The sequence below is a fragment of the Haliotis rubra genome, unplaced genomic scaffold (genome assembly GCF_003918875.1).
Source record: "Haliotis rubra isolate DU_JTF1 unplaced genomic scaffold, ASM391887v1 Scf102, whole genome shotgun sequence".
NCBI lineage: Eukaryota > Metazoa > Mollusca > Gastropoda > Lepetellida > Haliotidae > Haliotis > Haliotis rubra.
The window spans coordinates 1393180-1406288 of record NW_025764915.1 but is presented as its reverse complement, the minus strand read 5'-3'; the positions used below and the strand labels follow the sequence as shown (position 1 = coordinate 1406288).

Sequence of the window (13109 nt, the reverse complement as noted above, 5' to 3'; positions counted from 1 at the left end):
ATACTTGCTGGAGTAGTACCACCACCTTGCTGGAGTAGTATAACTGTTGATACTTGCTGGAGTAGTACCACCCTTGTATAACTGTTGATACTTGCTGGGAGTACCACCCTTGTATAACTGTTGATACTTGCTGGAGTAGTACCACCCTTGTATAACTGTTGATACTTGCTGGTTGTAGTACCACCCTGTATAACTGTTGTACCATTCTTGTATAACTGTTGATACTGGAGTTGCTGTTGACTTGTGGTACCACCCTTGTATAACTGTTGATACTTGCTGGAGTAGTACCACCCTTGTATAACTGTTGATACTTGCTGGAGTAGTACCATTCTTGTATAACTGTTGATACTTGCTGGAGTAGTACCACCTTGTATAACTTGTATAACTGTTGATACTTGCTGGTGGAGTAGTACCATTCTTGTATAACTGTTGATACTTGCTGGAGTAAGTACCACCCTTGTATAACTGTTGATACTTGCTGGAGTAGTACCACCCTTGTATAACTGTTGATACTTGCTGGAGTAGTACCACCCTTGTATAACTGTTGATACTTGCTGGAGTAGTACCACTTGTATAACCTTGTACCCTTGTATAACTGTTGATACTTGCTGGAGTAGTACCACCCTTGTATAACTGTTGATACTTGCTGGAGTAGTACCACCCTTATATAACTGTTGATACTTGCTGGTGTAGTACCACCCTTGTATAACTGTTGATACTTGCTGGAGTAGTACCACCCTTGTATAACTGTTGATACTTGCTGGTAGTACCACCCTTGTATAACTGTTGATACTTGCTGGAGTAGTACCACCCCTTGTATAACTGTTGATACTTGCTGGAGTAGTACCACCATTGATACTTGCTGGAGTATAACTGTTGATACTTGCTGGTGTAGTACCACCCTTGTATAACTGTTGATACTTGCTGGAGTAGTACCACCCTTGTATAACTGTTGATACTTGCTGGAGTAGTACCACCCTTGTATAACTGTTGATACTTGCTGGAGTAGTACCACCCTTGTATAACTGTTGATACTTGCTGGAGTAGTACCACCCTTGTATAACTGTTGATACTTGCTGGAGTGAAGTACCACCCCTTGTATAACTGTTGATACTTGCTGGAGTAGTACCACCCTTGTATAACTGTTGATACTTGCTGGAGTAGTACCACCCTTGTATAACTGTTGATATTCTTGCTGGAGTAGTACCACCCTTGTATAACTGTTGATACTTGCTGGAGTAGTACCACCCTTGTATAACTGTTGATACCTTGCTGGAGGGAGTACCACCCTTGTATAACTGTTGATACTTGCTGGAGTAGTACCACCCTTGTATAACTGTTGATACTTGCTGGAGTAGTACCACCCTGTATAACTGTTGATACTTGATACTGCTGGAGTAGTACCACCCTGTATAACTGTTGATACTTGCTGGAGTAGTACCACCCTTGTATAACTGTTGATACTTGCTGGAGTAGTACCACCCTTGTATAACTGTTGATACTTGCTGGAGTAGTACCACCCCTGTATAACTGTTGATACTTGCTGGTGTAGGACCACCCCTGTATAACTGTTGATACTTGCTGGAGTAGTACCACCCTTGTATAACTGTTGATACTTGCTGGAGTAGTACCACCCTTGTATAACTGTTGATACTTGCTGGAGTAGTACCACCCTTGTATAACTGTTGACCACTTGCTGGAGTAGTACCACCCTTGTATAACTGTTGATACTTGCTGGGAGTACCACCTTGTATAACTGTTGATGCTTGCTGTACCACCCTTGTATAACTGTTGATGCTTGCTGGTGTAGTACCACCCTTGTATAACTGTTGATACTTGCTGGAGTAGTACCACCCTGTATAACTGTTGATACTTGCTGGAGTAGTACCATTCTTGTATAACTGTTGATACTTGCTGGAGTAGTACCACCCTTGTATAACTGTTGATACTTGCTGGAGTAGTACCACCCTTGTATAACTGTTGATACTTGTTGATACCACCTTGTATGGAGTAGTACCACCCTTGTATAACTGTTGATACTTGCTGGGAGTAGTACCACCCCTGTATAACTGTTGATACTTGCTGGAGTAGTACCACCCTTTGTATAACTGTTGATACTTGCTGGAGTAGTACCACCCTTATTATAACTGTATAACTGTGGAGTACTTGCTACCCTTGTATAACTGTGGAGTAGTACCACCCTTGTATAACTGTTGATACTTGCTGGAGTAAGTACCACCCTTGTATAACTGTTGATACTTGCTGGAGTAGTACCACCCCTGTATAACTGTTGATACTTGCTTGCTGGAGTAGTACCACCCTTGTATAACTGTTGATACTTGCTGGAGTAGTACCACCCTTGTATAACTGTTGATACTTGCTGGAGTAGTACCACCCTGTATAACTGTTGATACTTGCTGAGTAGTACCACCCTTGTATAACTGTTGATACTTGCTGGAGTAGTACCACCCCCTGTATAACTGTTGATACTTGCTGGAGTAGTACCACCCTTGTATAACTGTTGATACTTGCTGGAGTAGTACCACCCTTGTATAACTGTTGATACTTGCTGGAGTAGTACCACCCCTGTATAACTGTTGATACTTGCTGGAGTAGTACCACCCTTGTATAACTGTTGATACTTGCTGGAGTAGTACCACCCTTGTATAACTGTTGATACTTGCTGGAGTAGTACCACCCTTGTATAACTGTTGATTGCTGGAGTACCTCGTTGAAGTACCACCCTTGTATAACTGTTGATACTTGCTGGAGTAGTACCACCCTTGTATAACTGTTGATACTTGCTGGAGTAGTACCACCCTTGTATAACTGTTGCTGGAGTAGTACCACCCTTGTATAACTGTTGATACTTGCTGGAGTAGTACCACCCTTGTATAACTGTTGATACTTGCTGGAGTAGTACCACCTTGTATAACTGTTGATACTTGCTGGAGTAATTACCACCCTCTGTATAACTGTAGTACCACCCTTGTATAACTGTTGATACTTGCTGGAGTAGTACCACCTTGTATAACTGTTGATACTTGCTGGAGTAGTACCACCCTGTATAACTGTTGATGCTTGCAGTACCACCCTGTATAACTGTATAACTGTTGCTGGAGTAGTACCACCCTTGTATAACTGTTGATACTTGCTGGAGCAGTACCACCCTGTATAACTGTTGATGTTGCTGGAGCAGTACCACCCTTGTATAACTGTTGATACTTGCTGGAGCAGTACCACCCTGTATAACTGTTTGCTTGGAGTAGTACCACCCTTGTATAACTGTTGAGGAGCTTGCTGGCGTAGTACCACCCTTGTATAACTGTTGATACTTGCTGGAGTAGTACCACCCTTGTATAACTGTTGATACTTGCTGGAGTAGTACCACCCTTGTATAACTGTTGATACTTGCTGGCAGTACCACCCTGTATAACTGATACTTGCTGGAGTAGTACCACCCTTTGTATAACTGTTGATGCTTGGAGTAGTACCACCCTTGTATAACTGTTGCTTGGAGGAGTAAGTACCACCCTTGTATAACTGTTGTTGCAGGAGTAGTACCACCCTTGTATAACTGTTGCTTGGAGCAGTACCACCCTTGTATAACTGTTGCTTGGAGCGGAGTACCACCCTTGTATAACTGTTGCAGGGCAGTAGTACCACCCTTGTATAACTGTTGCGGGAGCAGTACCACCCTGTATAACTGTTGATAGGTTTTATCCCATCCCCAAAGAACATCACTGATCAAATTTAATTTCTACAGCAATAATCCTCATGATGAGGTACACATCTATGTCACCAAGCCCACCTGTATACATTCATGGAGTTTTACCTATGGTCTGTTGTGCAGGCCCTGTGACAAATACCAGTGTCTATCCATTCAGAGACCAAGTATCCTATCTGTTAAGTGTGGTTTGACGTGTGGTATTGTACACATACCTGTGTAGTGCTTGGACAGAGGTAGGGTGCCCTAGGTGCTCGCCTTGATAAGCTCAACCCTGGGATAAACTTTATCAACAGAAGGATATGAATAGAATGGTCACCACCACCGTCAGGGTCATAGATTGGCATAACCGGATTGTAGTTATCCAAGCTGTAGTGCAGTAGATCTGATGATATGGATGTTTTAAAGTTTAACCTCTCAGTTCTCAGATGCCATTTGCCCTTTAGCTGAAGACATAAGTGAAATGTGCCGTGGTCTTGTATCTGATTGGTGGTGGGTTGAGGAGGGTTGCACAGGATACAGGGGATGCAGGGCTGGAAGGGGACGCCGCAGGGCTGAAGGGGATGCAGGATTAAAGGGGTTGAAGGGGGGATGCAGGGATTAAAGGGAATTGAAGGGCTGAAGGGGGATGCAGGGATTAAAGGGGATGCAGGGTTGAAGCGTATGCAGGATTAAAGTGGCTGTAGGGGATGGTAGGGCTGAAGGGGATGCAGGGCTGAAGGGGACGCAGGATTAAAGCTAATGAAGCGTATGGTAGGCCAGTGAAGGGATGCAGGGGTTAAAGGGGGATCTTTGAGGATGAGAAGGGGATTACGCAGGGATGAGAGGGAAGAGCAGGGCTGAAAAGGGGACGCAGACGAAAAGCGTATTGCGCGTATGTAGGGGTACGCAGTGGTTGAAGGCGGGGATATAGGGTTGATTTAGCGATGAAATAGGGCATGCAGGGCTGAAGGGGCATGTAATGGCGGGCTGAAGGGATGCAAGGGTTGCAGGGCAGCGAAGGGATGATGAGAGGGGCAATGGCATGCAGGCTGGAAGGGTGATACAGGATTAAAAGGGGTATGCGTAGGGTTGAAGGTGATGCATTGGTTGAAGGTGTTGGCGGATTTGTTTCCCAACCACGCCCCTACAATAGCTGTGTATAACTGCTTGCAGGAGCAGTACCACCCTGGTCAGGAACATCATTAGGGTCAGGAGCAGTACCACCCTGTGTTCAGTGGCAGCTTATTGCAGGAGCAGTGCACCATGAGTTGTATGACAACTAGGCCTCGGCAAGGAGGCTAGTATTGCGCACAAAAGTGGCTAATAAATACAAACATGTTGGCTGGAGTAGTACCACCCTGTCTTCCCAAGTTGTTAATAGGATACCAGTACCCAAGAAAAGTTCCATAATTAACTATCTTGTCTGTATAACTGTTGCAGGAGCAGTACCACCCTTGTATAACTGTTGCAGGAGCAGTACCACCCTAATGTTGTACCATATAACTGTTGCAGGAGAGCATAAGAGCACAGCCCTGTATAACTGTTGCAGGAGCAGTACCACCCTGTATAACTGTTGCAGGAGCAGTACCACCCTTGTATAACTGTTGCAGGAGCAGTACCACCCTTGTATAACTGTTGCAGGAGCAGTACCACCCTTGTATAACTGTTGCAGGAGCAGTACCACCCTGTATAACTGTTGATAGGTTTTTTATTCCATCCCCAAAGAACATCACTGATCAAATTTATTCTTTTTCAGAGAGATCGTCCTTGGGGTACATATTATGCATTTTCCGGCTGTAAAATGTCCTGTGACAGTTGTATCAATGTTTTTTGAATAAAAAGATTGTACAATAAATAAACTCTTTTATTTATTATACGGACCCTACCTCACGGAGTTACCTCCCTTAGCGCATGCGCACCAACTGGGTAGGCTCCTAGACCCGTATCATCATTCCTTCTGCTGTCACGGCCCTGAACAGACGTTCGTTGTGATTACCTTTCATGAGCCGTACGGCGCTGTATTTTAAGATGTCTGAGACACCACCTGTATGTTTGGTTTTATTTGTCTAAAACAATAACAGTAAAGCCTTACAGTGGTTGTTTCCATAATTGTGACTTTGTATAAGTACTATCAAAATACGCAAACTTTCCCGTGGTTTACGCATAAGTTTGCTCTGCCATGGCGGGAAGTTTAGCGTGCGTCGCTGCGTCGTAATATTGCGTTTAAAACCAACTATTACTTCATTGCGCGGTAACCTTCAATGCATTTTTCAATGTTTTCTACGGTTTTCTGCTGCTGGCCACAAGTTAACTAACATGTTTACGTGTTTGTTTCAGGCTTTTACCTGTTGTTCGGTCTGTGGGGAAGTATTCCCCGGCTGACAGTCACTCCTGCAATGCGCGGCCTGTCTGGAGAAGACGGGCCATGTGGCTGATACATGTTCAATTTGTCTGGCCTTTTTCCCCGGGCACAGAAGAGGCGGGCGTCGACACCCTGTTTTACCGCCAGATGCGTGAGGCGGAGGGGACCTGACGCAGGTTCCCCCGCCAAAATCTAAACGGGCTGGCCCAAAAGGAAAAATCCCGTGGCCCTTCCCTCTCCTACCACTTCGAAAGTGGTTTTGACATGTCTCTAATGGAGTCGATGTTTCAGCAGCAGATGGACTCAATGAAGTCCTTCGCTCGAGTCGGTTGGAGGTCTCCGCCAGGAGTTCTCGCCCACTCCGGACGGGCGGAGAGTCCGGGTGGGATCGCCGGCCTCGCTAGATCCCTCAGCCTTGAGGCGTCTGTCGATCCGCTGCCTCTGGCTTCGGTCCGGGACGCCGGCTGCTCGAGAGAGGGAGGTGCTCCCAGTCCCCTCTCGAGCTTGCGCTTGGGCCGCTGAGTATTCCTGGTATTCCGTCCCGCGCACACCCGCTCTATGAGAGCCGGAGGCACCAGTTCTGCCTGGCCTGCCTCCAGCGCCTGGGACCGGGTCCACGCGACGCCGGCTGGCGCCGGACGACGGGAGCAGTCGGTCTGTTCCTCCTTCCTGTGGTGCCCAGCGCCAGGCAGTCCACCGGTCGGGTTAGGGTCCCTCTACGGAGGAGACCCAGCCTCTGACTGGCTCGGACGCCGAGGCAATGGAGCTCGGGAGGTCGAGGAGCATGACGGCAGCTTCCGCTTTGCTTCGCCTTATGGGAGGTCCGGCAGAGAATTGCCGAGGGCCTACCCCAGGCCAAGCTGTGCCTGCTGGTTGCGTGGACTCGACTGAGTTCCGCTTGCCTGGTGAGGCGCTTGCCCCTAGGCAACCTCACAGACGCAGCTCCTCACGATTCTGCCATCGCTGGTCGCGGGACGGGTCGATCCCCTCTTGTCTGGTACCCGAGTCAGGTTTGACTTACCTGAACTCGCGGCGGGCGCTACCAGCTTGGGGAGGATTCCTGCTGTTCGTCGTGACCGCATCGCTGACGAAAGTGTGTTTTCACTTCCGCCGCCTCTGGGAGGCTCGGCTTCCTCCGGAGCAGCTCCGCTGCTCGGCAAGGGCTTCACTCCACCTTTTGCCCTCGCTGGCGCTCATGGCGCACGCCACCGACCTACGAGGAGGTCTACCGGAACGCCGATGCAGCAGGTGCGGTGGTGGTCCATGAGGCCTACCTCTCCTCGATACAGAGGTCGGCCCTGGAGGCGGAGGGGCATGCTGGCGACGGTCGCCGCGATGTCGCTGGCTACTCGGCCAGCTGTCGGAAGTTCAGGCTCACTCGCGCTGACTCTTGCGGTCTGCTGCGCCGACGGTGATGTGCGCAGTCATGGGATGCGCAGGCTGTGGCTGTCGACGCCTAGGTACTCGGGCAGCAACACAGCAGACCTTGCTGGCTCTCCTTTCCGCCTGGGAGCCGCACCCTCTTTCCCGGGCACAGCAGGTCATACGGGAGGCTGCCGCTGCAGCTACCTCCTTCAAGGCGATTCTAAGGCCTTGTTGAGCACCCGCGGGTGTCGCCCGCCTCGCCCCGCGCCACCTTCCTCCGCCGGGTGCAGCCTACACCCGAAGCCCGCCGGCTGGCTTCGCCGCTGGTAGGGGTAGGCGGAGGAGTAGGTCCGCCAAAGGTAGGGGCAAGGAGCAGTCCTCGACTAGCTCCCAGCCTCAAGGGCGCCAGAGGTCTGCCCCGACCTCCCCGTTAACCCAACAGGCTGCCGCCGCAAGCCGTGTCACACCCAGTCAGCTCCGCTACTAGGGTCCACGCGACGCGCTCCTACCCCATATCCCAGTGGGAGGCCGCCTCTCTATTCCTGCCGGAATGGGAGAAGGCTACCAACAACGCTTTGGGTGCTGGCCACGGTCAGCATAGGCCATCTCCCACTGTGGAAGCGAGGTCCGCCTCGACTTCACCGGGCATACGCCGCGACCTCCGTGCCGCCATGCTGCCAGGGCGGACATATTGCGCCGACGAAGTTCAGGCTCTGCTGGACAAGTCCGCAATCGAAGGCGCATTCCACCGGAGAGGAACAGGCGGATTTTACTCCACGCACTTCCTCGCCCCGAAGAAAGACGGCGGTTCCGGCCCGATTCTCAACCTCAAGGGGTTGAATCGCGATGCTCGAAGTACCATCCTTCAAGATGGAGACACTGCGCCGGTGATCTCATCTGTTCAGCCCGGCGATTGGCTCACGCCAATCGACCTAAAGGATGCGATTGATGTACATACATCCCTCGTTCAAGCAGTACCTCGGCTCTCTTACGACGGGATGTATTACCAATTCAGGGTGCTCCCCTTCGCATATCGACTGCCCCAAGGGTGTTCACCAAGCTCATGTTAGTCCCAGCTACCCTAGCTCGCCGCAAAGGAAGGCGTTGTTACCCTTACCTAGACGACTGGTTGCTCGAGCACTAACACAGCCAGCGAAGTCAAGATGCTACTCACACAGTGATAGACATTCTAACTCGACTGGGGTGGATCATCAACCTCAAAAATCCGACCTGGTACCCACCCAGGACTTGGTTTTTCTTGAGCCGATTCCAAACGAACAAGGATCTCGTTTTCCTTGTCGCCCGACCCGGTCACCAGAGTTAGGAGATGGTATCTTCATTCCTCTCCCAGCCCCAGGCACCAGCACGACTTGGCTCCGCCTACTGGGCCATATGGCGGCGACGATCTCTGTAGTGTGGCGGCGCGTTGAGGATGCGCCCCATACAGCAAGCTTTGGCTCGCTGTGGACTCACACGAGGATCTGGAGCGCAGTCTCACAGTCCCCGAAAGTGGTTGACACCTCACCTTCAGTGGTGGACAAATGTCGGGAATCTCACCAGGGGTTCCCCTTGAAATCCCGACGCCAGCTCTCACAGTTCAGACAGATGCGCCCCTCACGGGCTGGGGCGCTTCTGGGCAGTCTGTCGGCTTCCGGACTCTGGTCCGTCGGGCTCACCTTCACATCAACGTGTTGGAACTGAGAGCTGTGCGGTTGGTATTCGAAAGCCAGAGAGCATGTCCGCGGCCAGGTAGTCCGCCTTCAGTTAGACAACCAGACGGCCATGTCGTACATCCTGAAGCAGGGAGGCACGGTGTCCCAGCGCCCTCCGGAAGCGTGGGACTTTCTCCTCTGAGCCACCCAGTACAGTACATTGTCAGGTACTCCTGTTTATCTCCGGGCTGGAGAACGCGTCGCAGCAGATGCGCTCTCGCCGATCCTGGCCCCGCGACGAAAGTGGATGCTCGACAGGCAGATATTCACAGTAATCTCCCAGTTGTACGGGTCGCTCGAGGTGGATCTGTTTCGTCCCGCGCGGACGCATCAGACACCCGTGTTCTGCTCTCGATACGGACCAGAGGGCGCTGGCTGCCGGCGCCTTCCTGCTGGATTGGACGGCAAAGTGCTCTGGGCGCTCCCGCTACTACCACTCATTCCCTCGTGTCCTTTCACAGCTGTCCACCCAGCCAGCTCGGCTACTTGTGCTACTGGCACCGCTTGGGTCGCCACAGAGCTGGTTTCCGGTAATTTCAGGTTTCTGGCTCAGCCTCCTGTTCTATTACCTTTGGCGACCGACATTCTCACTCAGAACGGAGCGCCCACCCAAATCCACGGATTCAGTGGGTGGCTTGGCCTGTCAGGTCTAACCTCGAGGCACGCGGAATTCCTGCAGCAGTTGCAGACACAATTCTGGCTTCGGAGGCGGATTCGACAAACGCTCAGTATGAGGATAGGTGGTCCCGCTATGCGCGCCGCTGGTGTTCAGATAGGGCATTGCAGATCCCTTTTCTGCGGATTTAGTCCCAGTATTGGAGTTTTGCAAGCTCGTTTGAAGAAGGCCTGGCGGCCGACCATCTCGTGGCTACTCCACCGCTATTTCCACTTTTCACACCCCTGTCGATGGTGCTCTTCTGGGGCAGCACCCTCGCATAGCTTAGCTAGGCGCTGAACGGATTCGACCTGCTCTCAGAAGCTAACCAGTCCACCTTTGGGATTTGTCGATCGTGCTCGATTGGCTGTCCGTCCCACTTTCTCACACCTATCGGCTATTTCCATTCAGTTGTTGACCTGGAAAGCTGTGTTTCTGGTGGCGGTAACATCTGGTCGAAGAGTCGGCGATATACATGCTATGTCGTCCGACCCGGGCGCTGACTGTGTTTCACACGGATCGCGGTCAGCATTCGCCTCCCAGATACTTACCGAATCAAGGTCGATCACGCTTCCATGTGACAGCTCCTATCGAACTTCCTACTCTTACCCAGCCTTCCACATCGGGACCACTCCTACGAAAGCACTCACCGTTGGATGTCCGGCCAGACGCCAAAGTCTATATCAAACTTAACGCAGGGGATCCGCACGGGTACCCAGCTGTTCTGTTGTTACGGTGGCGTGGAAGGTTGGTTCTGCCAGCCGCAGCAAGCAAACTTTGTCTCGCTGGCTTGTTTCGTATTTGTGCCGCTTATCAGGCTAAGGGCAAGCCTCCCCTGAGGGGTTGAAGGCTCACTCGGTCAGGCAGTAGCCGATCAAAGTTTTTTGCAGCCGCACTCCCCATTGAAGAGATCTGCTCTGCCGCTATTTGGAGCCGCCAAGCACTTTTATACGCCATTATCAGCTCGATACACATTCACGCAATCGCGCGAGCTTTGGTCGCATCGTTTTCCAGTGGACAGTGTCCTGCCACCCCTGACCAAGTGAGTCTTGGTTTATTGGTTTGTGTTGACGCTACTGTACAATGATTCCATTATTGACATGTCTGCTAATGCAGCACTCAGAGAACCTGTACCCCCTTCGATTCTCTAAGGAGTTACGATATCGTTAGTGAGTGGTATTTTGTTTTCCCCCACGCAAATTCTCTCATGAAGAAGCCACTTAGTGGGTCGGATTTCACTGACATTCGCACTACGTGCAATGTCTCATTATGCTAGAGGTCGCTCTTTGAGCACAAATCCTCCCTGTCAGTTCCCTCCCATAATGCCTCGCGAAGCCAAACTGGGTCGAAAGTGACAGGTGAGTGTTATGCATGCCTGTTCAATTTTTTCCATGATAATGATCGCTATATTTTGTGTGTGCTTGACAGAATTCCTCCTCCCTGGCCTCCGGTCTTTGGGAGTCTGTGTTTATGCATAATATGTACCCCAAGGACGATCTCTCTGAAAAGAATTTTCCAAACCTGCAGAGGTTTTCAATTCTTTGAAGAGAGTCGCCCTGGGGTAGGGCCCACCCACCTCCCCGCAATTCTGTTCACTGATGAGAATTCAGCAGAAGGAATGATGATACGGGTCTAGGAGCCTACCCAGTTGGTGCGCATGCGTTAAGGGAGGTAACTCCGTGAGGTAGGGTCCGTATAATAAATAAAAGAGTTTATTTATTGTACAATCTTTTTATTCAAAAAACATTGATACAACTGTCACAGGACATTTTACAGCCGGAAAATGCATAATATGTACCCCAAGGACGACTCTCTTCAAAGAATTGAAAACCTCTGCAGGTTTGGAAAAATTTCTACAGCAATAATCTCACAAACATCAGAAATGGTATTATATCTGTCTAAAACCCAATGACGGTCTTTATTGTCATGATGAGGTACACATCTATGTCACCAAGCCCACCTGTATACATTCATGATTTTACCTGTGGTCTGTTGTGCAGGCCCTGTGACAAATACCAGGTGTCTATCCATTCAGAACCAAGTATCCTATCTGTTAAGTGTGGTTTGACGTGTGGTGTGTACACATACCTGTGTAGTGCTTGGACAGGGTAGGGTACTAGGTGCTCGCCTTGATAAGCTCAACCTGGGATAGACTTTATCAACAGAGAAGGATATGAATGAAATGGTCACCACAGCCCGGGTCATAGTTGGCACAACTGATTGTAGTTATCAAGCTGTAGTGCAGTAGATCTGATATGGATGTTTTAAAGTTTACCTTTCTCAGTTCTCAGATGTTGCCCTTTAGCTGAACATAGGCGTGAAATGTGCTGTGTCTTATCTGATTGGTGGGTCCAGAGGTTGCACAGGATACAGGGGATGCAGGGTTGAAGGGGGATGCAGGATTAAAGGGGGTTGAAGGGGATGCAGGGTTGGGGGATGCAGGATTAAAATTGAAGGGGGGGTTGAAGGGGATGCAGGGATTAAAGGGGTTTGAAGGGGGATGCAGGATTAAAGGGTTGAAGGGGGATGCAGGGATTAAAGGGGATGCAGGGTTGAAGGGGATGCAGGATTAAAGGGGATTGAAGGGGGATGTAGGGTTGAAGGGGGATGCAGGGGTTAAAGGGGATGCAGGGATGAAGGGGATGTAGGGATGAAGGGGAAGCAGGGTTGAAAGGGGATGCAGGATTAAAGGGGGATGCAGGGATGAAGGGGGATGTAGGGGCATGCAGGGTTGAAGGGGGATGTAGGGTTGAAGGGGGATGAAGGGGCATGCAGGGATGAAGGGGCATGCAGGGTTGAAGGGGCATGCAGGGATGAAGGGGGATGTAGGGGCATGCAGGGTTGAAGGGTGATACAGGATTAAAGGGGTATGTAGGGTTGAAGGTGATGTATTGGTTGAAGGTGATGCAGGATTTGTTTCCCAACCACGTCCTCCACAGCTGTGTCTGATGCTTTTCGGAGAAGATGGTTCAATTTGAGGGTCAGGACCATCATTATTAGGTCTGCTGTAGTATCACAGTGTGTTCAGCAGAAGTTTGTTGTCTGTACAAATATGTAATGAGTTGTATGACAAGTAGGTTCTTGGTAAGTGGATATGACACAGCACAAAAGTGGCTAATACAAACATGCTTTGTGTCCGTCTTTTCTTCTGCAAGTTGTTACTAGAATACCCGGTACCCAAGAAAAGTCTACATACTCAATTATCTTGTAATACTTTATCAAGTGTAGGTTCTGATCATTAACACAATCTGCTGAATAAACGTGGCTTAGACACACTTTAGCTTGACATTAAGCAGCAAGAACATA

The 13109-nt window shown here is 50.0% G+C and overlaps 1 protein-coding gene across 1 annotated transcript in view; it reads left to right on the top strand.

Moving 5' to 3' along the window:
- The window catches only part of LOC124270270 (delta(24)-sterol reductase-like), a 48373-nt gene that overhangs the window by 21838 nt on the left and 13426 nt on the right, over nt 1-13109 (top strand). The window lies entirely within an intron of this gene.